The sequence below is a fragment of the Eubalaena glacialis genome, chromosome 4, assembly GCF_028564815.1.
Source record: "Eubalaena glacialis isolate mEubGla1 chromosome 4, mEubGla1.1.hap2.+ XY, whole genome shotgun sequence".
NCBI classification, from domain to species: Eukaryota; Metazoa; Chordata; class Mammalia; order Artiodactyla; family Balaenidae; genus Eubalaena; species Eubalaena glacialis.
The window spans coordinates 27,793,251-27,816,192 of NC_083719.1; positions in this window are offsets into that span (position 1 = coordinate 27,793,251).

Genomic DNA, 22,942 nt, shown 5'->3' on the forward strand with positions numbered 1-22,942 from the left:
CTCTCACTGTCGCAGCCTCTCTCGTTGCGGAGTACGGGCTCCAGACACGCAGGCTCAGTAGTTGTGGCTCACGGGCCCAGTTGCTCCGCGGCATGTGGGATCTTCCCAGACCAGGGCTCGAACCCGTGTCCCCTGCATTGGCAGGCAGATTCTCAACCACTGCGCCACCAGGGAAGCTCCTCTTTAGTTATTTTTAAAAAAAAAATCTTGTCAGTTCGCCAGTAACTCCAGTAGTTTGTTTGCTAGGTTCACTTCAAAGCAGAGCCCATTTGCATAAATTAATCCTCACTTTAATAAAGGAGATAAGATCTTTAATCATAGGGATTTTTTTTTCCTGAAACTTCATAATTAAGCCTTGCTTATGACTGTCTTATAACTTAGCCTTTGATAGGTTTGTAATTAACTTCTATGCTTATCCTTGGGAAACTAATTTTGTATTTGAACCAGAACTTTGCATTCTCAAGTCATGACACCAAAATTTCTGATTCATTTTAAAACTGTATTTGACTTTTATTTTTTTTAAATTCACAGTATTTTAGTTTGGATTTTTCCTCAGTTTTAAAAAACTCATATTACAGCATTATTTTAAATGGCTTCTGTAATAATGTAGTCCAAAGACCAACTACGGTTTATGTAGATTTTTTTAGTGCCTATTTTACACTTAAAGCAACAAATGGCTTGTATATTAATAATTTTCTTGAAATATTTGGAGGAGCTTCATAAATCTTACAAAACTTAAGATATAAAAGTATAATAAAGACATAGGTAGGCAGAACTGGGAATCAAAGACTCCTCTTTGTAACTGACACCTTAGCTTCGTCCCCACTTCCAGTGGAAGCATAGGGGACCACTCTCTTATCCCATCAAAGCTCTTATGTCTGTAGTTTGCTTTGTTTTCTTTTCCTTCTCTTTTCTGGAGAGCAGAGACTTCTATCGTTGTACCCTTCTGATCTTTTCTGACATATAATGAAGAATTGACTGAACCCAATTGCTGGGAATTCCCTGGCGGTCCAATGGTTAAGATTCCATGCTTCCACTGCAGGGGGCACCGGTTTGATCCCTGGTCGGGGAACTAAGATCCCACATGCCCTGCGGTTCGGCCAAAAAGAAAAAAAAAAAGAAGTGACAGAACCCAATTGCTATGACTATCGAGAGTTACATGATCTGGTAATGAAATACACAGGAACTATGTGAGAACAATGACATCTGTGAAGACAGATTTTGTCAAGTAAAATAGGTACCAAAAATAAAGTAGGTTACCAAGATGTGTAAAACAGGCACCAAAACCACAATCAGGTTAAACCAGAATCTGTAGAGACATAACATGAAGTCAGGAGTACTGAACAGGCAGGTAAAGATGGTTTAGGCAAGTGAAAGGGCGAAGGACCTGGGACGGTGAGCTGAGGTTACACCTGAGCCCCTGGTGACCTTGTGTGCCCAGTGCATCCACTTGCTTCACTTCCTCACCTTTATACATCCCCAGACATCTGCACTGTGACTGCTAGACTGTGCTTCTCAAATTGTACTGGACATGGGAATCAGCAGGAGATAGTGTGAAAATGCGCATTCACTCTGTAGGTCTGGGTCCTGGGATCCTGCATCTAACGAGCTCCAAGTTGATGCTGAGCACAGTCTGAGGAGAAGGTAAATCAAATTGTAGTAAAAGGCCTATAAGGAAACCAGCCTATTGTACTTTGGACCCTCATCTGATTCCCATGCTCCCAGGCAACCACTTTAGCCATGCTGGTGTAGGCTTCTGTTCCTGTTTCTAAATACATTACTCTCTGATTCATCACTTTTGGAACCCTTCTTCCTACTTACTGTTTTAGAAGATGTGGATTTTAATTTACACCTGTTTATTTCCTCTCTCCATCCTAATATATCTCAACTTTTTGTTAAATCCATAGTAGGTGTTATTGTTACTATGTCCACAAATATTATGGTCTAATAAATCATATTCTGTGATTACATTTTCCTAGTACAACTTTTTTTTTGGACTTTTAATTTTTTCTTTCTTTTAAAATGTTTTCCTTGAGTATCTGACTTAAACAGCTCTTTTTTATACCTTTCATTACAGTTTTCCCAAAAGTCAATTTTCTCCCCAGCTTTATTGAAGTATTGACATACATGTAATAAGTTTAAGATGTACAGTGTGATCATCTGATACACATAAATATTGCAAAATGATTTACTGCAGTAAAGTTAGTTAACATCTCCATCCCCTCTGATTACCATCCAAAAGTCAAATCTGACAGACAATTCACTAGTTCCATTTATCTTCCAAGACAAGTCACTTCTAGAATCTTCCAGTGTCCTGCTCATGGCAGCCCTCACCTGGGTCAGCTCCCACCTTCCCTCCATGTTTGATCCTCTTCCCTGGATTCCATGTCTTCCTTTCTCTTTGTTTACTACTTCATGTTGGTGGACAGGATTTTCCAGCTGCTTTTCAAAGAAGGATGCATGAGGTTAGGTATAGAATCCTTGGTTGAAAATAATTTTTTTTCTCAGACTTTGGAAGACATTGCTGTCACTTCCTTCTGCCTTCTAGTGTTTCTCTGAGGAATCCGTTCCAGTTCCCAGTCCTTTGTGTGTCACCTGTCACTTTTTTCTATGAAAAGTTTAGATCTCTTTTCTTCAGCCTTATTGTTCTGAAATTTCATGGTGATGGTGTAGGTCTTCTGCCTTCCATCCTGGCGAGCAGCCTTTTCATTCTGGAGATTGGTACCCTGCAGTTCTGAGAAATGCTTTTTGTGTTGTCTTTGATGGTTTCCTCCCTTACCTCTGTTCCTAATGTGCCTTCTATTATTTAGGTGTTCTACTTTAGGAGAGATTTCCTTAACTTTCTCTTTCCATTATTTCATGTGTGTGTGTGTGTGTGTGTGTGTGTGTATACATGCACAGACTGGAAAACTGTACTGAATTGTGATCTGGTGGGCAGTTTATTTTTCCTTCCGTTCTTAGTGGAATTTCTATCATTTAGGTGATTTACTTTCAAGAGTTCTCCTTAACTTTGTCTTCCCATTCATTCTATTGATTTATAAAAAAAGTTTCAACTGTCACTTTTTTAGGTTTCCAGCATTCTTCTTTGTTCTCAGCCTATTCCTTATATAATAACATACTGTAGGGGTTATAAGTTTCTTTAGAAAAGTTTCTTCCAATCTCCCTGCAAGGTAAGCCTATGGCTTTTTGGCGTTGCATGCAGGAAGGGTTTGGGAGGGGAAGTCTTATCATTCAGTATGCAGACTAACTTAACTCTCCCAATGTCCAGGCAGAACCTCATCCTTGTTCGCCTCGGACCCTGGTGTCCCAGAAGGCTGCAATCTCTCTGATTCTCCAGAGAATAAACCAAACAGTCTTCTGGGAGGTGCAGCATGGAACAATCACCTGACTGTGCAGGTAGGGTTGCAGACAGAGGTCTAACTACTCTTTATGCAGACTTTGAAATAGTACCCTTATATTTAGTCCCCTTTCTTCCATTGTACCCAGTGCCTCTAATTCCTGAGACTTCCTGGGTTCTTCAGGGCAAATGATCTTGCTCTTTCTACCCTTTACAGGCATTTAAATTTGACCTTCCTTTTCTCTGCTGCATCATATACCAATGCCCCATTTACCTTCTGTTACCACAAAACTGGGTTCGCCTCTTGGTGGGTGTTGAGCCAAAAGACACAACCAAGCCAAAGTCCTGGAGAAGGAAGGATTAATTACTTGCAGGAAATAAGGAGAACACTGGGGATCTCTCCCAAAGCAGTATCTCCCCAACAGCAAAATTGGGGAAGTTTTAAGCTAAGGGTACATGCATATTCATGAAGCGGTTTGAGCAGAGGAGAATTCAGCATAGAATTGGGGCACAGGTTGACAGATTCCAAGCTTTAGTTGAATGAAGTCACGAGGGTTGGAAAATGTCAACATCATCATCCCTTAGGCTCCAGTTGATCTGGTGGTTGAGTGCTCAAGGGGGGTTTAAATTCTGCAAAAATGTGCTTCAGGCTAATCCTTACCATTGAAGCAGAACTGGGAGTCTTTACAACTGATTTATTAATCTGTAGATACTATCCTTAAAGCAGACATTCCCCAAATGCAATTATTCCTAAAAAGTTTACTTAAAAGCTCTTATCTCATTTACCTCTATTTTATTTACTTAAAAGTTTTTGACAGCCAAAAAAAAAGGAATTCCCTAATTCCCTGGCTGTCCAGTGGTTAGGATTCCATGATTTCACTGCCGAGGGTGCAGGTTCAATCCCTGTTCGGGGAACTAAGATCCCACAAGCTGCGCAGTGTGGCCAAAAAAAAAGTTTTTGTCATATTATTATTTTTCTTGCTGACAAAATTTGTAACAGGAATAATAAGGTCTTATTTGATTTCAGTAAACCTAGGTACAACAAAAACATTGTACTTAATGTTGAGGACTCTGAATTAATCAAACCAACAAGCTTAAGCTAATGTTAGTACCAGGTATTAATTCAATACTGAATATTTCCCAGATCACGTGAACCTGAAATTCATTCTGGCCAGCTTCTTTTATATTTCTTAAGTGCTTAATTTCCTTTAAGCCAATTAAATAGACCTTTCACAAATTAATTTTGGCAACTCCGTACATCTACAACACACACATAGATACGTACAAACACAGAGACCATGAGTTCTCATTCCAAAATTTCAGCCATGAATCAGGCACAACAATGTAAAACCCATCAGTTACAAAGGAGGTTGGATTCAAGTTGGGTTTCTGGTAGATGGAACAAATTAAGGTCACCTGTCTAGGTGACTAAACCCTCTCTACTAATATTTATGGAAAAGACCCCCATAATATATTTGCATTTTAAAAAGCTGGCAGAAATAAGGGTTCCTGGAGAAGTGCAGGTAGAACACTTGCATCTCAGAGGCATAGGAGGAGAAAGGCAAGTTCCTCCTTGGAAAACTTTGTTTCCTGAAGGCCAGAAAAAAGTCTTTTTTCCTCAGTACTTACAAGCCTCTTAAGATAAGTAGGGGCAGTTTGGGGAGTGGTGAAAGGATTGATGGGTTTTCAGATTATTTCTGGAGCCACACCTCTGGTCCCATAAAGACTAGATTTGTAAAACAAGGACAGTTCGTTTTTCCTCAGAGAACTGGGTGGTCACCTCAATGAGATCGAAGGACTGACACACCCGTTCCCTGTGTTGGAATGCTTTACTCTCCCTCCTTTTGCTTAGCAGAGAAGGTCTCCCCACCAAATTCCTATCAGGCTCCAAATATCAGCTATGGTCAGTTTAGTCAGACTGGTGGCCTTGCATTTTGGTAACCTATTTACAACCACTTTTGGGGGTCACACACCTCAAAAGTGCTGTGTGATCCCAGAAAAATTTCTGGGTTTAAGAAATTCTTCAACTATGGCCCTCAGTTTGGCCTTTGGTCTGAAGAGATTTGCCTACAGCCTCAGGTAGTCCCATTTCCAAAGGTAACTGTTTAGTAGTGTCTTCAGAGTAGAAAGGCAATCAGACAGAAGATCACTAGAATGAGTACTCAGAGAAGGATAGAGGGGAGCGGTGGTTAAAGTTTTAGGTACCTTTTATACCATTAATCTTTCATTAGCCTTCTACAACAAATCTTTCAATGAGGCTATTTTGGAATTTTGAAGCCCTTTGGGGCTTCTGCATACCAATTAAAATAGGTACAATAGTTTAAAATGAGGGCTCTCTAAAATTTTAAGTTTAGATATTTCTCCAATTCAAAGGATCCGTGGAGTTAGCTCTATAAATATTTTTCCCTGCTAATAAAAGATGAAAATGAAACAGGAGGGAAGGTCAGGGGACAACCTTTAAAAGAATGACATAGTCATAGGACATGACAAAAACTGGTTAAAACCAACTAGGTCCAAGATGGCAGAAGATTCAACTTCCAGTAGAACTTGAGCCTCATTATATGCTCATTGTAATACATTAGCATATGCTAAATGACACATCCACTAGCACCATGACCGTTCTGAGGCCAACCATAAAAGGTCAAGAAGTGGGCCATGGCCCAATTCCTGGAAATCTCTGCCCCTTCCCCCCAAAATAGTTGGAATAATCCTCCCACTCATTAGCCAATGAAATTACCTAGCCCATAAAAACTAACCACACCATATTTCAGGGCTTCTCGCCTTCTGAGATGGTCCACACTCTGTCTGTGGAGTGTGTATCTCTCTAAATAAATCCACTTCTTACCTATCACTTTGTCTCTCACTGAATTCTTTCTGAGATGAGACATCAAGAACCTGAGCTTCATTAAATCCTGAGACCAGGTGTGCGATCTCAATTAAAAGACCATGGGTTCAAGTCCCAATCTGAATTGCACGGTTTCAAAAACATTTACTACTGCTGTTTCCAGTAGACCCTGCAGGCACAGATCCTGAAGACTGATGGCTTTAACTGTGTGCTCAAAATTGTTTTGGAGTGTCAAAAGAACCCCAGCTTGGCCATTTCAGGGCCTGATTTCCTTTAGTTCCCAATTAAGTACTTGCAAGCATACATAAACCCGGCTGGTATTCCCATAGGTGGCTGTTTGCACCGGAGCTGTTTGGCTTTTGAGGCACAATTTCCCAGTATTAATTTCATAGTTCAATTCAGATATGAGATATCCGAACAACTTTCTGAGGACAGTGTAGTGGATCGCACATGTGCTGCTTCTGAGTCTAGCTCCCCAAGGAGGGTCGGTTTGACTTCTTTTACGAGGCTTGGTTTCTCCCAATGACAGCCTAAAGCCATCACGGGTGCTGAGAGGCGCTCGGTGATCAGTTTCCATCAAGCCCCCTAGACGAGCACTATTTACTTAGTGGTCATGGTGAGGGTTCCCCTATGGGACCACTGCACGTCGCGAGGATTGACCCTCAGACACTTCTGCAAGGTCCTCAGTCACCTGAGGATGCCGTGTGGCTGCAAGGAGGAAAATGCCCTTTTATTCGTCGGAGCTGAATAATTCAGTCTCTCACTTCACTAGCAAAAGTTTTGTTCAGGCCATATATCAATTCATTTTTTTCCAATTTAAGCCAAATTTAACAAAAACCCGGCCACCTGTGTTTCCCTGGGCCTCTTGCCCAGACACCCTAGGCCTTGCCTAGGAAACGCACCAGTGCCCCTTAAGATTCCAAGTCTTAAGTGAAAACCAGCTCAAATAAAATGTTGAGGATCATCCCCCAAACAATAAGATCCAAATATCAGGAGAACTCACCGGAACACCTGAGGAGTACCGAGAAGCAGTGGGGCTCGATGGGCCCATGCTAGTACTGAGGGCCGGTTCCAGGTGGACTCCAAGTGTCCTCTGCCAGGTGTCTCTGATATCCTGCCGACTACACCAAGCATATGTCAATGAAAAATAAATCAGTCGATCTAAGAAAGAAAGAGAAATCTTTATTCAAGCCAAATTTGAGGATTATAACCTAGGAAGAGCATCTCAGAAAAAGGTCTGAGAACTGTTCCACCCATCAGAAGTCAAGGCACAGTTATATAAGTTTTTTGAGACAGAAGCTGTACACGAAATGACGTATTATTGACAGTTCACACAATCCAGATCTAAGCACCATGCGACCCCTATCAAGAAGGAATGTTATTTTTAAGGAGTTGTCTTATTAATGCTAGGAGAATGTTGCTTTTTATGGTTGAGCAGGTATTTCCACTGATGGGGGAGGTTTGGTCAATGCATAATGCAGACACACAATGCACAGCTGGGGGAGAGAGGAGGCCAAAGGGCAGAGAAGAATTTCTACATTTAAATTTTTCTTGTCTCACCATAACATATGAATTTTATTTCACACAAGAAAGAAGTGACTGGACACGGAAGGGAGATGGGATGGGGGTAGTTTTGGGGAATAAGAGGCAGGAATACTGTGGAATTGAGGACGGAATGACCGAGGGATGGTGCCATCCTAGGAGGTACTGCATAGATAATTGTATTTAGATTCACAGTGGCCTGTGTGAAGTGACATTTATATGTTGACTTTGAAAATACGAAGTCATGTGCTTTCTAGAGGCTCTTAAAGATAATCAATCTGGGAGAGATTTAGGTAAAACAGTTTCTTCGAGGTATGACTTCTTGGAGTTTTCGATATCTCAAAGTTCATTATGAGTCTCCAATGATGCCAGAACTTCATTTACGCAGGGAAAGCCTGATCTATGAATATGCACATCTATTTTACCTCTAAGCAGCAGAGGGCAATCTTGCCCTCCTTATGCAGATTGACCTACATTTGACAAGGTTGAGATAAATCAGCTAAAATAACCTTAGCTAGTTGCCCCTTCTCTACAAAGACAGAATTAAATTCTTTCATACAGTCCAGGCAGGGCTTCGAAACCATCTCCTGATAAAATGTGAGGCAGAGAATACCTGCTTCCTGGACTAGTTTGTTCTCAAGAGGAAGGGGATAGGGCTGATGGGACACAACTGGCTCTTTCTCCTCTATAACTGTCCCCTTAGTTGGGGAGTGGGGAGTGAAGTGAGCTGAAGAGAGGGACCAGGACACTGAGTCTAAATAGGAGTAGGGAATAAACATCCCCTCTTAGAAATTGTTTAGATTCTTATTCCTATTCAAAGATACTCCAGCCAGTGAGAATGCCCAGGTAGATAAGAGAGAATTCACACACGCATATTTTGGCTGCAAAGCTCAAAACTTCAGCCCAGGTCTTTTCTCTGAAATATAAGTGAGACTCTGAATTTTTTTTCTGTAGCCACTATTTTCAAAAAGCATCTACCACTTGGAACCTCAATTATCCTCAATTGACTGCATACACGGAGGCCCAAGGTCTTGGTTTATGTAATCTGGAATGAATAAATTCAATACACCGACAAGTCTCAGCACCAGCTCATGCACTAAGAAAAGAAACAGCACTTATGTGATAAAACCTCCATCTGTGGCTGATCCTGGGCAATGTGTAAGCTGGACATGGGCGGGGCGGTGGGGGGCAGTGGAACTGAAGGGGAAGGCGGGGGACCTGGGCTCCAAAGTCCAACTAGAAGTGGTCGAAGCCCTTCCCCTCTGTGGGCTTCAGTTTCATTTCCTGCATAAAATGAGAGGTTCGAATATGGCAGCATCCTTCCACCTTAACACGAGTTTTATTTTAAATGTACCAAAGGAATAGTTTTTTACTAACGATATGCCTATGTTAAAAAAAAAATCAGCAAAGTGGATGTGATGACATTTCAGACAAAAAATAAAGGTTTGTAGATGGCAGAATGGACAATTACTGTTCTCTATCAAGATTCTTAGCAGAGGGACTTCTCTGGTGGTGCAGTGGTTAAGAATCTGCCTGCCAATGCAGGGGACACGGTTTCGAGCCCTGGTCCAGGAAGATCCCACATGCCACAGAGCAACTAAGCCCGTGAGCCACAACTACTGAAGCCCGTGCGCCTAGAGCCCGTGCTCCACAGCAAAAGAAGCCACCACAATGAGAAGCCCGTGCACTGCAAGACACAAGTAGAGAAAGCCCACGCGCAGCAATGAAGACCCAACGCAGCCAAAAAATAACAATAAATAAATAAATTAATTAAAAAACAAAAAAAGTTTCTTAGCAGAAAACAGCAGAACTGGCTCTAGATCCGGTGGAGAAGAGCTCGTTAAAAGATACTAAGTATTTACTTCACAGAACCTCCAGGTCAGGATTGGGGTTGGACGTGGAAACTGTGCAAGAAGGAACAGCCCAGAGGGCAGTGCTGGATTCCTGGTGGAGCCCTTGCTGCAGCCTCCAGAGGACTCCAGCTCACCGCACCTGCGCTGGGGCGGGGCTCCGCCTCGCATCTCCACCAGGGCTGCCTAGTAAAGCTGGGCATCTCTCTGCCATCATCGTCCACTCCCCTCTCTTGGCCAGCTGGATTCTCAGGGTGCCTGCCTCCTTCTTCCCAGTGAAAATCTTCCTCCCTGTGCTCTAGTTTCAAGGGAGGTTGGTAGAGGGCTTTGCCTCAGGGAGGTAACATGCATAAGGGAGTAACTACCCAGATGTAGGAAGAGAACTCAAAAATATTGCGTTACCAAACAGTATAGCAAATGTCCCTGCCCGCTGTTATTATATCATCCTACAGGCAGAAATCCAGGAAACTGAGATTTAATGCATCACTTGATGCATTTGACTTGCTTGTGAATGCCCATACATCACGGGACCAGAGAACCACCCTATGTTAATTTGCCATCACATGATAAATAGTTATTTAAAAAATCAATTCTGGGAAGTGAAAGTTGTTACTGTGCTCATGGCTCTGGAAAAGGACGTGTTATGTTAAATGACTCATTGAATACTAATTCAATGTGCAGCTAAATGGAGAGGTTGGTTGAGTAAGCTGTCTTAAAGAGGATTTTTGAGGGGAGGAAGAGTAGTTGGGCAGAGGGGTCAGTCAGTTCTTAAGTGTTTGTTTTGCAGTGGTTAGCTCTTTTAACACATTTCAAAATCACCTAGGGTCCCTGTTAAAATCTTAGGCTGATTCCTGACTTAATGAATCGATATCTGGGGAATATCATCTGGAATATATGATGGTTATAATGGTGTGAAAGCAATACACATTCAGTAGAAACAGTACTTTTTTGAATTTTGATCTTTTCCTGGGCCAGCGATATTTCGTACGATCCTCTCTTGTGATGGGGACAGCAACAGCCAAAACTCCCAGTCAGCCATGTGATCATGAGGACAAACAACTGATACACCCATTCTGTTTTTCACCTTCAGTACAGTATTCAATAAGTTACATGAGATTTTCAACACTGTATTATAAAATAGGCTTTGTGTTAGATGGTTTTGCCCAACTGTAGGCTAAAGTAAATGTTCTGAGCGCCTTTAAGGTAGCCTAGGCTAAGTTATAATTTTTGGTGGGTTAGGTGTATTAAAAGAATTTTCAACTTATGATATTTTCAACTTACAATGGGTGTATGGGGACGTAACCCCATCGTAAGTTGAGGAAGACCTGTATAGTTTAACAAGCTCCTTAAGTGATTTCTTCCATATACCAAACCTTGAGAACTACTGCTTTATATGGGAAATATAGGTACCTTGAGGAAACAAAGCTTAAAAATGTAAAGCTTATTAATTAATTAATATAGCAGTGTACCATTTACACTGTATTATTTATTCTAGTCTCTGTTGACTTGGTGTAATATCTGCTATTTACGTTGTAGTCTACAAAATCCGAAGTGACAGTGTTTTACTTTTATCAGTACATTTGAATTTCAAATGTCTAAACGTTTCCTAGGAGTCCTTAGTCCACATTTTTCTAAGCCAATCATCACAATCATGGCACAGCTTCTTACCTAAGCTTCTAAATCATTGTCTTTGATAGCAGAACTGGAAATAGGGCTTGTTTCCCCTCCTACTGGGCTTTTAGCCTCGAATTGGCATTTATTGTTTGAAATGTAAAAGTCATCCTCCTTCAAGGAAAAATATTCCATCAAATTTTCCCATTAGCTAAGTTTTTGAAGCCAGTACTTCCCAAACTTAATGTGCATCAGAAAAATCTAGAGAGTGTGGAGCCTGCAAGGCCTCTGACTCAGTGGGCCTGGGATGTGGGTGGGGTCTGCACACTGGGCACTCACCCCAGTGCATGCTGGTGCACGAACCACCCTTCAAACTGCTTGGACTGCCCCAGATCCCCTTGTGATTATCCTTCTGTCATAATCACAGGAGGATAGCTGAATTGTGTAAGACAGTTTCTAATGAGTGAGTCTCAGGCTCAGGAAGAATGCAGACAAATTGGGGTGATCAAAGTGTTGCATCATGTGTACAGAAATTCCAGGGCTGTGCCCCTGTGTTGGCTGTACCTGCAGAGACGCTGCAGTGACCTGCGGGGGAGACATGGAGCCCAATTGTTCATCATCATTTCTCACCTGTGGGCTGTGCTTCCTGAGGGCAGTGATATGTAACCACCTCTTACACAGGGCTTTAGGAATTTAATACTTTTGCTTATTCCTTTCAACAACTCTGTGAGGAAGGCATTATTATTATCAGCCTCATTTAAAAAAACTGAAGGTCAAAGAAGTTGTCTTGCCCAAGATCATGGCCTGAAAACCGTCACCAGCTACCAGTGAGGATGGATGAACTCCTTAGGGAGCCTTGGCACATGGCTCTGAGCTCAGGTCACTGGCAGCAAAGCTCAGGTGAGAGCAATTGAGCTGCCCTGAGCAAGCCATCAGAGCTTCCCCTTACCTGGGAGGAAGATGCGGCCTTGGGTTGACACCTCACCCCTCCTAACAAGGCACTTGCAGGTGTGGGACCTTGAGAATAACCCTCCTCTCCTCCTTTCCCCAAAGGCACGTCATAGGGTCTGAAATCTCTCCAAGGAGTATTTTTTCCCTTTGGATTTAAATAGAGCCCATTTGGTCTTTAAATGTTATCTGTAAGATATACCATTTCAAGATCCTGCAAGTACCATTTCCTCTGCAGAAATGGGGACCCAGGATGGCACCCAGCCCATAAGAGGTAGGTACACACTGAGACTCCCCAGCCTTGAGCTTGTCTGTGGTGGGCTTAAATGTGTGGGGCTAGTTAAGGTTAGAGGCGCAGGCGGTGGCTATGAAACAGAGGGGTGTTGATGAGTAAGGATAAGGAAAGACAGGACCCTTCTAGTGCCCAGCCTCAAGACAGGGGAGAACTCATTCTAGGTATGCTCTAGGCTGAATTAGAAAGACTACGGAAACTCATGCACCAGCATTCGGGTAAGGCTTCTCTCTCTCCCTCCCTTCCTTTCTTCCTTCTTTCCTGAATAATTTAGTCCAAATATCACTAGGTAGGACTGAGAAAAATTGGGGCCACCTATTGTAAGGGGAGGGACAGGACCAGAGCAGGGTGTCAGAGCCTACACGGGGTGAGGGAGGCACTTGTGTGGGTGAAGGAACGATAGGAGCAGAGGCCCTGCATCCCTGGTAGTCTTGGCAGGGTGAAGAGGGCGTCCATGTTGGGTAGCAGTGGTGGCCCAGAACCGGAAGTCAGAGCACAGGGGAGGGGGGGTCAGTGGGAGGTGGGGGGAGGTGGCGGTAGGAGATGGGGGAGGAGCCAACAAGTACATTTATGGAGGAGAGTGGGAGTCAGGGAGTTACAAATATGAAGGGAAACTCAAATCAATCTGCGATACTGCTTTGGAACTGAAGATATCATTGTGGACCCATGATTTTCAGTGTATATAGATAGGTATAAAAATAAATATAGCTATGACTGTTCATGTGTACATACCCACACTTACACAGACACCACCTCAAACAAGTGATCCAAAAAAATTTTGTTTTGGTTGCGTCTCATGTCTTGCGGGGTCTTAGTTCCCCGACCAGTGAAAACGTGGAGTCCTAACCACTGGACCGCCAGGGAATTCCCAAGTGATCAAAATTAACATTACTAGCAATGGGGCAATTTCAAATGGTGTGCCCCCGATAGGATTCAATGAGAAGATTATATCACTTCTGTGATATTCCTGCCAAAAGTCATAACCTGAATCTAATTATGAAAAAGTATCAGGCAAATCCAGATTCAGAGACATTCTACAAAGCAACTGGCCTAATCTTTGGACGTGTCAAGGCCATAAAAGTCAAGGAAAGACTGATGAATTATTCCAGACAGAAGGAAAATATGATAAGTAGATGCAATGTGTAATTCTAGATTTGATCCTTTTCTATAAAGGGCATTACTGGAACAATTGGTGAAACCTGAATGGTGTCTGTGGATTGGATGCTGGATGGGTATCTATCTTGAGTTCCTGACTTTGATGGTTGTTTTGCAGTTATATAGGGGGAGGTCCTTGTTTATGGGAAATATACTGAAGTATTCAGGAGTGATGGGGCATCAGGTCAGCAACTTATTCTCAAATGGGTTCAGGAAGAAAAGTTCTTTGCGCTATTATTGGAACTTTTCTGTAAGTTTGAAGTTATTTCCAAAAAAATGATTAAAAGATGTATGTATTTCTTTAAAATTGCTTTTGGGATTTAAGAAGTTCCTCTTAACTTTTTTTTCTCATTGAGGTATAATTTACATGCTAAAAATTCAGCCTTTCGGGTTGTATAATTCAATGAGTTTTTGACAAACATATATAGTCATGTAACCACTACGAACATATAGAAACCTTAACTGTGTATGCCTCTGACTTTTAAAACTGTTAAGGAATTAGTTGGGCTTTTAGAAATGCTCTAATTTATTTTACAGGTATATATATTAAACATTTCATTACAATTCCCTTTCAAATATTCAGATATGGAACATGTAATGCTAAAATACGTTTGACTTTTTTAAACAGGTTAGAAATCGTATGATAAAACAAGCAAAGGGGCATGGCATGAAATCTGCCCTTCACTGCAGAGAATGTTTGCCTCTCCTGTCCTTTCCCCATCAATGTAGAATTAGTGCAGCGTGGGGAGAGGGATGTACCTCTGCCAGGAAAAGCCTCATTGGCAGCAGGGAGAAGCCCTACCCACCTGCCCCTCGGCTCCCCAGGCACCTTCCTCAAGATGCCACTCTCCCCACGGCTAAAAAACACACCTACACGCTCCACTGTGGTCTGCAGGCACTTAACTTCCTTGTCCTCCAGTCAGCTAATGGGCTGTGAGGTACGGGCTGACACTTGCTCAGACACAGCAGAGACCAGCGCTGTGAGCTGGGGCTCAGCTCTCACGGTGGCTTGGAGGGAAGGAGTCAGAAATGGATCATGTTCACTGCAGCTCTATTTACAATAGCCAGGACACAGACGCAACCTAAGCGTCCATCGACAGATGAATGGATAAAGAAGAGGTGGCACATATATACAATGGAATATTACTCAGCCATAAAAAGAAATGAAATTGAGTTATTTGTAGTGAGGTGGATGGACCTAGAGTCTGTCATACAGAGTGAAGTAAGTCAGAAAGAGAAAAACAAATACCGTAGGCTAACAAATATATGGAATCTAAAAAAAAGAAAAGGTTCTGAAGAACCTAGGGGCAGGACAGGAATAAAGACACAGATGTAGAGAATGGACTTGAGGACACAGGGAGGGGGAAGGGTAAGCTGGGATGAAGTGAGAGAGTGGCATAGACATATATACACTACCAAATGTAAAATAGATAGCTAATGGGAAGCAGTCCCATAGCACAGGGAGATCAGCTCGGTGCTCTGTGACCACCTAGAGGGGTGGGATAGGGAGGGTGGGAAGGAGACGCAAGAGGGAAGAGATATGGGGATATATGTATATGTATAGCTGATTCACTTTGTTATAAAGCAGAAACTAACACACCATTGTAAAGCAATTATATTCCAATAAAGATGTTATAAAAAAAAAAAGAAAGAAATGGATCACTGAGCATGAGATTCATAGGTTCTTTCCTTAATTCATTCTCTAGCTTCCCCGTCGACATTCTTGCAGCCAGACAGAAAAATTCAACTTGTCACAACTCAGAGGTTCAGGGAAAGGGAGATTATGTTTTCTGTAATTGGAACTTTCTCCTGAGCCCTGTCCTGTGGGATACTAGGCAAAAATTAATTACATCTCCAATCCTGTCTAAAGCGTATTCCCTTTAAGTGGGGTTCAGTTTCCATTAGTTAAAAATGCTCAATCCCTCATATAGCTTCTCTTCCCGTCTTTATTATTAAGATTGTGTCTGATTTTGAAGAATATAGCTTACTTGACCTTGTGGCTCTGCAGGGAAGTTGGGGTCCCCAGGAAGCCCTAGAGACCTGTGCTGCCCAATAAATCTCCTGGTTTCTGGATGATTCGTCTTTCCTGCTGGGTAACATCTGGGTGGGTATGACTCAGGGCTGTTATTGTTCCATAGGCAGTGCACTCAGAGGTGCTTTCTGGGTGGTCCTATTTCACCTCAGCTCCTGCTGGCACCATGAACAACTAGAGAGCAGGCTGAGATACTCATTGTCTCCAGCTTCTGCGTTGTGTCCTGCAGGATTTTCTGCAGGACCCTCTTGCCCCAATTAAGACAACTCCTTCTGGCAATTTCCTCAAGACAGACAGGCAGGTATGTCCAGGTCCTGTGCAGCTCCAGTGGACAGGGCCACGGACCTGGGATGCTGGGGAAGTGGCTGAACCTCTCTCTCCCTAAGATTCTTCATCCATAACATGAAAATAACAGTAGCTAATGTTAATTGAGCACTTACTATATTTGGCACCCTTCTGTGCCCTTTATAATATACCAGGTAGTTTCTAAGTCAGTGCCTCTCAAATTCTCTGAGAATGGCTAGTTTCAGAGAAACAAAGAAAGAAATGACTAGTTTCTTCTTTAATTTCCAGTTTGACACAGAGCAATGTTTTTGAAAAATACAATAAAAATGAATTAATAAAAAGTTACATAGAAAAAAACTATAAAACTTGTACATATTGTCCATTGAAAGTTTAAGTGACTAATACAATCACTATTCTATTATTAATACCTTGTTACTTCACAAGCATAACTTCACAAAAAGTTATGAGTAGAATAGTGACTCCCCATATTAAGGACCTTTATACACACTTTGAATAAATGCTGTATGTGTCAATATTTAGAGTTTGTAATGTGACAAATGAGCTTTCTTTTTGTTTATAAACTCATCGATCTAAGTTTCTCTACTTAACTATACTTTCATATTGATCTAGTTGCAGACTGGTAGCAAGCAATTTGTGGATGGCATTCGTCCATAAAATACTCTTTGTTTTTTGTTTTTGTTTTTGTTTTTTAAGAATTATTATTTTTTTATTGAAGTATAGTTGATTTACAATATTGTATTAGTTTCAGGTGTACAGCACAGTGATTCAGTTATACATATATATATATATATATTCTTTTTCAGATTCTTTTCTCTTATAGGTTATTACAAAATATTGAATATAGTTCTCTGTGATATACAGTAGGTCCTTGTTGGTTATCTATTTTATATAATGATAGTGTGTATATGTTCATCCCGAACTCCTAATTTATTCCTCCCCCCTTTCCCCTTTGGTAGCTATAATTTTTTTTCCTATATCTGTGGGTCTATTTCTGTTTTGTAAATAAGTTCATTTGTATCTTTTTTTTTTTTAGATTGCACATATAAGTGATATCATATGATATTTGTCTTTCTCTGTCTGGCTTAGTTCACTTAGTATGATAATCTCTAGGTCCACCCATGTTGCTGTAAATGGCATTATTTCATTCTTTTTTACAGCCGAGTAATATTCCATTGTATATATATACTACGTCTTCTTTATCCATTCATCTGTTGATGGACATTTAGATTGCTTCCATGTCTTGGCTGTTGTAAATAGTGCTGCAGTGAACATTGGGGTGCATGTATCTTTTCGAATTATAGTTTTGTCTATCTGCCCAGGAGTGGGATTGTAGGATCATATAGTAACTCTGTTTTTAGTTTTTTAAAGAACCTCCATACTGTTCTCCATAGTGGCTGTACCAATTTACATTCCCACCAACAGTGTAGGAGGGTTCCCATAAAGTATACTTTGAAAAGCACTCTTTCATATGTTTTTACATACATTAACTAATTTAATCATCACAATAAGTCTATGAGGACAATATTATTATTATACAGCTAGTGAATTCATCTAATAAGTGTCAGAGTTTGGGGACCCAGGTTTTGAGACTCCAAGGCCCCTGTTCATACCATGTTGTGAAGGGATGAAGGGACGTGCCAGGTAGATTTTTCTTTCCTGGGTCTTGGAGACCGCTGGTGGAGTGAACTAATGATCAGTAGTCTGTGGAAACCAGCAAACGAGATGAGGTAGTTAAGGGCATGGGATGGAATTAGAGTGGGCTGGGGTGGTCTCTGCCCTCCAGGACCAATGAAAGTAATGGGCAAAGTCAAAGAACCTGTGGTGGGGTCCCAGCTCCTGGTCCTGGGGGTGTGGGGAGGCCCAAGACTAAAGAGGCCCCTGTTGTTCAGTGTTGATTATATCATTCAACCAGAAGATAAGGAGTAAAGCATGCAAAGGATTGCCATCTGTTCTGCAAACCAAATGGCTGATATGGACTGTTGATTGTAGATAGCAGAACAATCGGACTAATTAACCAAATGCAGCTGAAAGAGATGCTTGACCCAGCTCTCCATCCTGCTGCATTCCTCATTTAGAAGGGAGGCTTGGCTCCTAATGAGTCTTTATTTCTAGAAAGTTCTAGAAACTTCCCTTTTTAAAGTAAAGTGTTTTAATGGAAAGAATAAAATGTTTCCAATACTTTACTTTACTCTTGCAATTTAAATAAAATCTTAAGGATTTGGGAAACATCTTCTCCATGAGAAAGCAGATAAAGAGGTAGAGGGTATATTTCCTGAATTGTCTTATCAAAAGGAGTCTGGGTTAGAAACAGGTGATGCTATTCAAGCTGTTCTTGCCAAATGCAGGGAGGTGGAAAGAAACCAAGAGAGGGTACGGTGTGTGTGTATGTATGTTTCTCCACTCTGGGGGCAGCTCTCTGACTTCCTCACCAATAAACTCTGATCCAGCCTGACTCCATAGAAATAGAGGTGACTGTGAGTCGGCAGTAAGTAATGGGACTATCTCGTTTACAGAAGACTCTCAACTTACTAGGGGTAGACATGAGTGAGGCCGAGGTTTGAGAATTGGGGTACAGGTGTCCATCTGAAGTACTGCACCTACAATTTCTCCTCCTCTGTTCCCTGGACAGGCCTTTCTCCAAGACCTAGTATAAGGCCCAGGTCTGGAGTTCCATTTGACAGCACCCCATCCCAGTGCCAAGCTACAGAGGAAAAAGAACACACCAGTTTAGCCTAAAACACAGTATGATCACTTGCTTAAAACCCTTTAATGACCCTATCCTTAGGCTAGAGTAAAAATTTCTTTAAAAAAGGTGACAAGGCCCATTGTAATCTCAACCTTTATGGTAGGCAGAATAATGGCCTCCCAAAGCTGTCCATGTCCTATTCTGAGAGCAACCCGTGAATATGTTAGGTTACATGGCAAAGGGATATTAAGACTGCAGAGAAAAATTAAGGTTGCTCATCAGCTGACACTAATCTAGGGAGAGCATCCTGGGTTATCCAGGTGGGTCCAGTGTAATCACAGGGTCATTACAAGTTGAAGAAGGAAGCAAAAGAAGAGAGTCAGAGGAATGTGATGTGAGAAGAACTTGGCCAGCTGGTGCTGGCTTTGGAGATGGGAAAGGGAACAATGAGTCAACGCACGCAGGCAGCCTCTAGGTGCTGGGAGAAGCAAGGAAATCAATTCTCTGCTACAGCCTCCAGAAGAAACAGCTCTGCCAACACTTTGATTTTAACCCAGTGAGACCTCAGTTGGACCTCTAACCTACAGAACCGTAAGATAATATGTTTTTCTTGTTTTAAGCCACCGTGTTTGTTGGAGGATTTAAGCTCAGCTTCCAAAGACGAAAGCCAGCAGTATCTTTCTCTTTTTTTTTTTTTCTCTTCTGTTGTAGTCCTATCATCAGTTTCGCCTCTCGCAATGCACGGTTAAATGAGAGAAACATCCTAGAGCAGGTTAGCAGGTTCTTTCGAGTACTAGGTGGGAGAGTTATTACGAAAATTATTCAAGGTTATGAATGTAAAAGGATTCATTCCAGAATGCCTGTGATACCCAGCAGATCCTATAGGTAAAGCATAGTTCTATCCATTTAAATGTATATGCTCTATTGCTCTCTGGAATTATAAGCCCTGGATGTGGGTCCTGGTTTGAAATGCCTCATATAGACTGACCTTGGTCAGCAGGGCTGCAGGGAGCAGCCCAGCTGAAAATGATGAAGCTGAAAGGAACGAGGATATGTCCTTATAACAGGCTTAGTAACAGCCCTTTGCTGACAGTTGCAGAAAGGTTTTCAATATGGTGGTAGGACCAGGGAGTATCAGTGGCAGTGCTTTCACTTCTGATTCCCCAGCAGGGATTGCCTTTCCCAAGACAATGGAGTTCTGAGCTCGGCAGTGAGCTGAGCTTTCTTCCCTGCCATACTGCCCCCAGCTGGCCCCTCAGGGCTTTGTTCCATTAAAGGGCTGTGTGACCTCAACCTTTCTGTGGCTGAGTCTCCTCTTTTCTCAAAAGGAAGCTAGAACCTCCCTCCCAGAGACCTGAGAGGATAGCTGTTTGTAGTACCCAGGGAGCAAACGCTGAGGGCTGGGTTGTATGTGATTAAAGTGACGATGATAATGGTTCTATATAATTGATTCAGTCATGTTCTTAGTTACAGTTGTCATGTGCTTCCCTGTTCATATGAGATCCATTTCTTTTTTTCTTTTATAATTTTTATTGGAGTATAGTTGATTTACATTGTTGTGTTAGTTTCAGGTGTACAGCAAAGTGAATCAGTTATACATACACATATATCCACTCTTTTAGCTTCCTTCCTCCCTTCCTTCCTTCCTTCTTCCCTTCCTTCCTTCCTTCCTTTTTTCCTTCCTTCCTTCCTTCCTTCCTTCCTTCCTTCCTTTCTTTCCTCCCTTCCTCCCTCCCTTCCTTCCTTCCTTCCTTCCTCTCTCTCGCAGGATCTTAGTTCCCTGACCAGGGATCGAACCTGTGCCCCCTGAATTGGGAGCACAGAGTCTTAATCACTGGACTGCCAGGGAAGTCCCCATAAGTTTGTTTTCTATAACTGTGACTCTGTTTTGTAGATAAGTTTATTTGTACCATTTTTTTAGAGTCCACATATAAGAGATATCATATGATATCTGTCTTTCTCTGTTTGACTTACTTCACTCAGCATGACAATTTCTAGCTCCATCCATGTTGCTGCAAATGGCATTATTTTGTTCTTTTTTATGGCTGAGTAATATTCCATTGTGTATATGTACTTCTTTATCCATTCTTCTGTTGATGGACATTTAGGTTGCTTCCATGTCTTGACTATTATAAATAGTGCTGCAATTAACAGCTCATGCAGCTCAATATCAAAAAAAAAAGAAAAGAAACTGTTTCAATAGCAACCTAGATGGAGTGATCAGGGCTTCATCAGCTGTTCATCTACTCATTTACTCAACAAATATTTACGAGCATGCACTACGTGCCAGGCAGCATTTTATGCACTGGTGACATGGGAGAGAACAGACAAAGATCTCTGCACTCATAGCATCTACTCTAGTGAGGGATCAGTAATAAACAAAAATAGGACAAGTGCTGTAGAAAAATAAGGCAGGGAAGGGGCTAGAGGATTCCTAGAGATAAGGATAGTGAGGGAGGCCTCTGTGAGAATTGAGACTTGAACAAAGATCAGAGGATGTGAGGGAGGAAATTATGTGTATATCTGGGGGAAGAGTTCTCAAGGCAGGGGGGCAGCAAGTTCATCACCATCAGTCATTATCTGTTAATCAGAGAATTGTTAATATTACTCCCTATCCTACTCTCTGTACAACAGGGCCAACCACTATCTGGTCAAACGTTCTGGGCTTGGATCAGTCTCTGTTCCTTAGCCTCCAAAATCTTACATTCACCTGCTCCCCAATGTCTGAAATATTAGATTGAACCATATGAAATTGCCAATATGCAACCATTTTTGACCCACAGAAATGGAAGCTTCACATGGTTCAACCTAATACATTTGGCAAGGTCCCAAGCTGTAATGAAAAGTATGTGTAAAATACAAGCACCCCAGGAGTGGCTTGGAGGAGGCATTTGATGTATGTTAACTCTCTTCTCTTACCCTTTCCTCTCTGAGAAAGTCTGGTGATTTAACTTCTTCCGCACAAATGTGTAGGGAGCTGATAGTTGAGCCTTTTCTACAAGCTGGCATTAGTGATGGCCGCTCTAACTTTTCCAAGCATGTTTATGCTTTATAGTTTATGCTCCCTGGGTGGTTGGCTATAGGGAACTCATATACACACCTACCCACGGCGGGCATGGTCTTATCCAACAGGTCAACCAACATCTCAATACAACTGGCTGTAAGGGTTGAACACAACCGCAGGCAGGCAACCGTCCTTCCAGCTGCTTTGTCTCATGTCTCAATTTTTCTCGCTATGGTCCCAACTAGCTGGGGGGCTGGAGCAAAAAGACAGTGCACAGGAGCTGGTGAGAAGAGCTGCCAGTGGATGTTGAACTTCCTCAAGGCTTTAGGTCTGCTCTGATGGCCCTTCAGGACCATTATACACGTACATTGTACCGAACGAGGCTGACCTCTTCAGGGAGGGCTTCACATTTAGACTTTTGCTGTTTACCCCAAACGCAGCTGAATGTGTGTGTGTATACACCTATTTTTATAAACATTCAAAATTTACAATTTTCATAACTTTGCTTCAACATTCTTTCATTTTTGAAAAATATATTGGAATCCTTAAAAAGTCACTTAGCCTTCTTTAAGACCTTTGTGAAACCCTAGGTCAATTTCACTGACAGGGTCAAGGAAATGAGAAAGTAGAGGACTTCTCTGTGACCCTGGGACCATCTGGATCATTATCACCTGCAAATTCTGGGGCCTTCTCCTGCCTACTAAGTCAGAATCAGTGGGACCGGGGCCAAGGAGCCTACATTTGAAGAAGTTCCCCCATGTAACTTACACAAACTCCAGTTTGAGAGCGTAGAGCTAGGGAATTGGATGGATCATTAGACATTGGATTTCCCTAGGAAAGGACTAGGGCCGAGAATGGAAGGAAGTCAAAGACCCTGATGAATCTGGGGCAGTGACTAATGGTGACAGAGATGAGGAGTGGAAGAGGGATGTTAGGTGGATGGCATGACTCTCAAGGAGGAAGTCTCTCCCATGAGTGGCCAAGTAACAGTGATGTATCTTGGGCCCATCAGATTTTCCAGGCCCTTCCCTGGACATCATCTTGTTGGAGCTCCACAGCTGTGCTGGGAGGTTCTGAGGTAGATCCAATAATATCAGAACCACCTTACCAAAGAGGAAAGGGGTAATGAACATGCCCTCTCCTGTCCTTATCCCGAGCTCCCTCCTTGGCATCCCACTTCTGGTAACACCCAGATGGACACGGCAGATGGGAAACTCCCACATGGTTCTGCTCTTATTTTAATCCCCAAATCCATATACTATGCTTGATGGTGACTTGATAAGGAGTTACTGATAGTTTAGCTTCCTAGAGTGAAATGTGGGAGCTATTTGTGA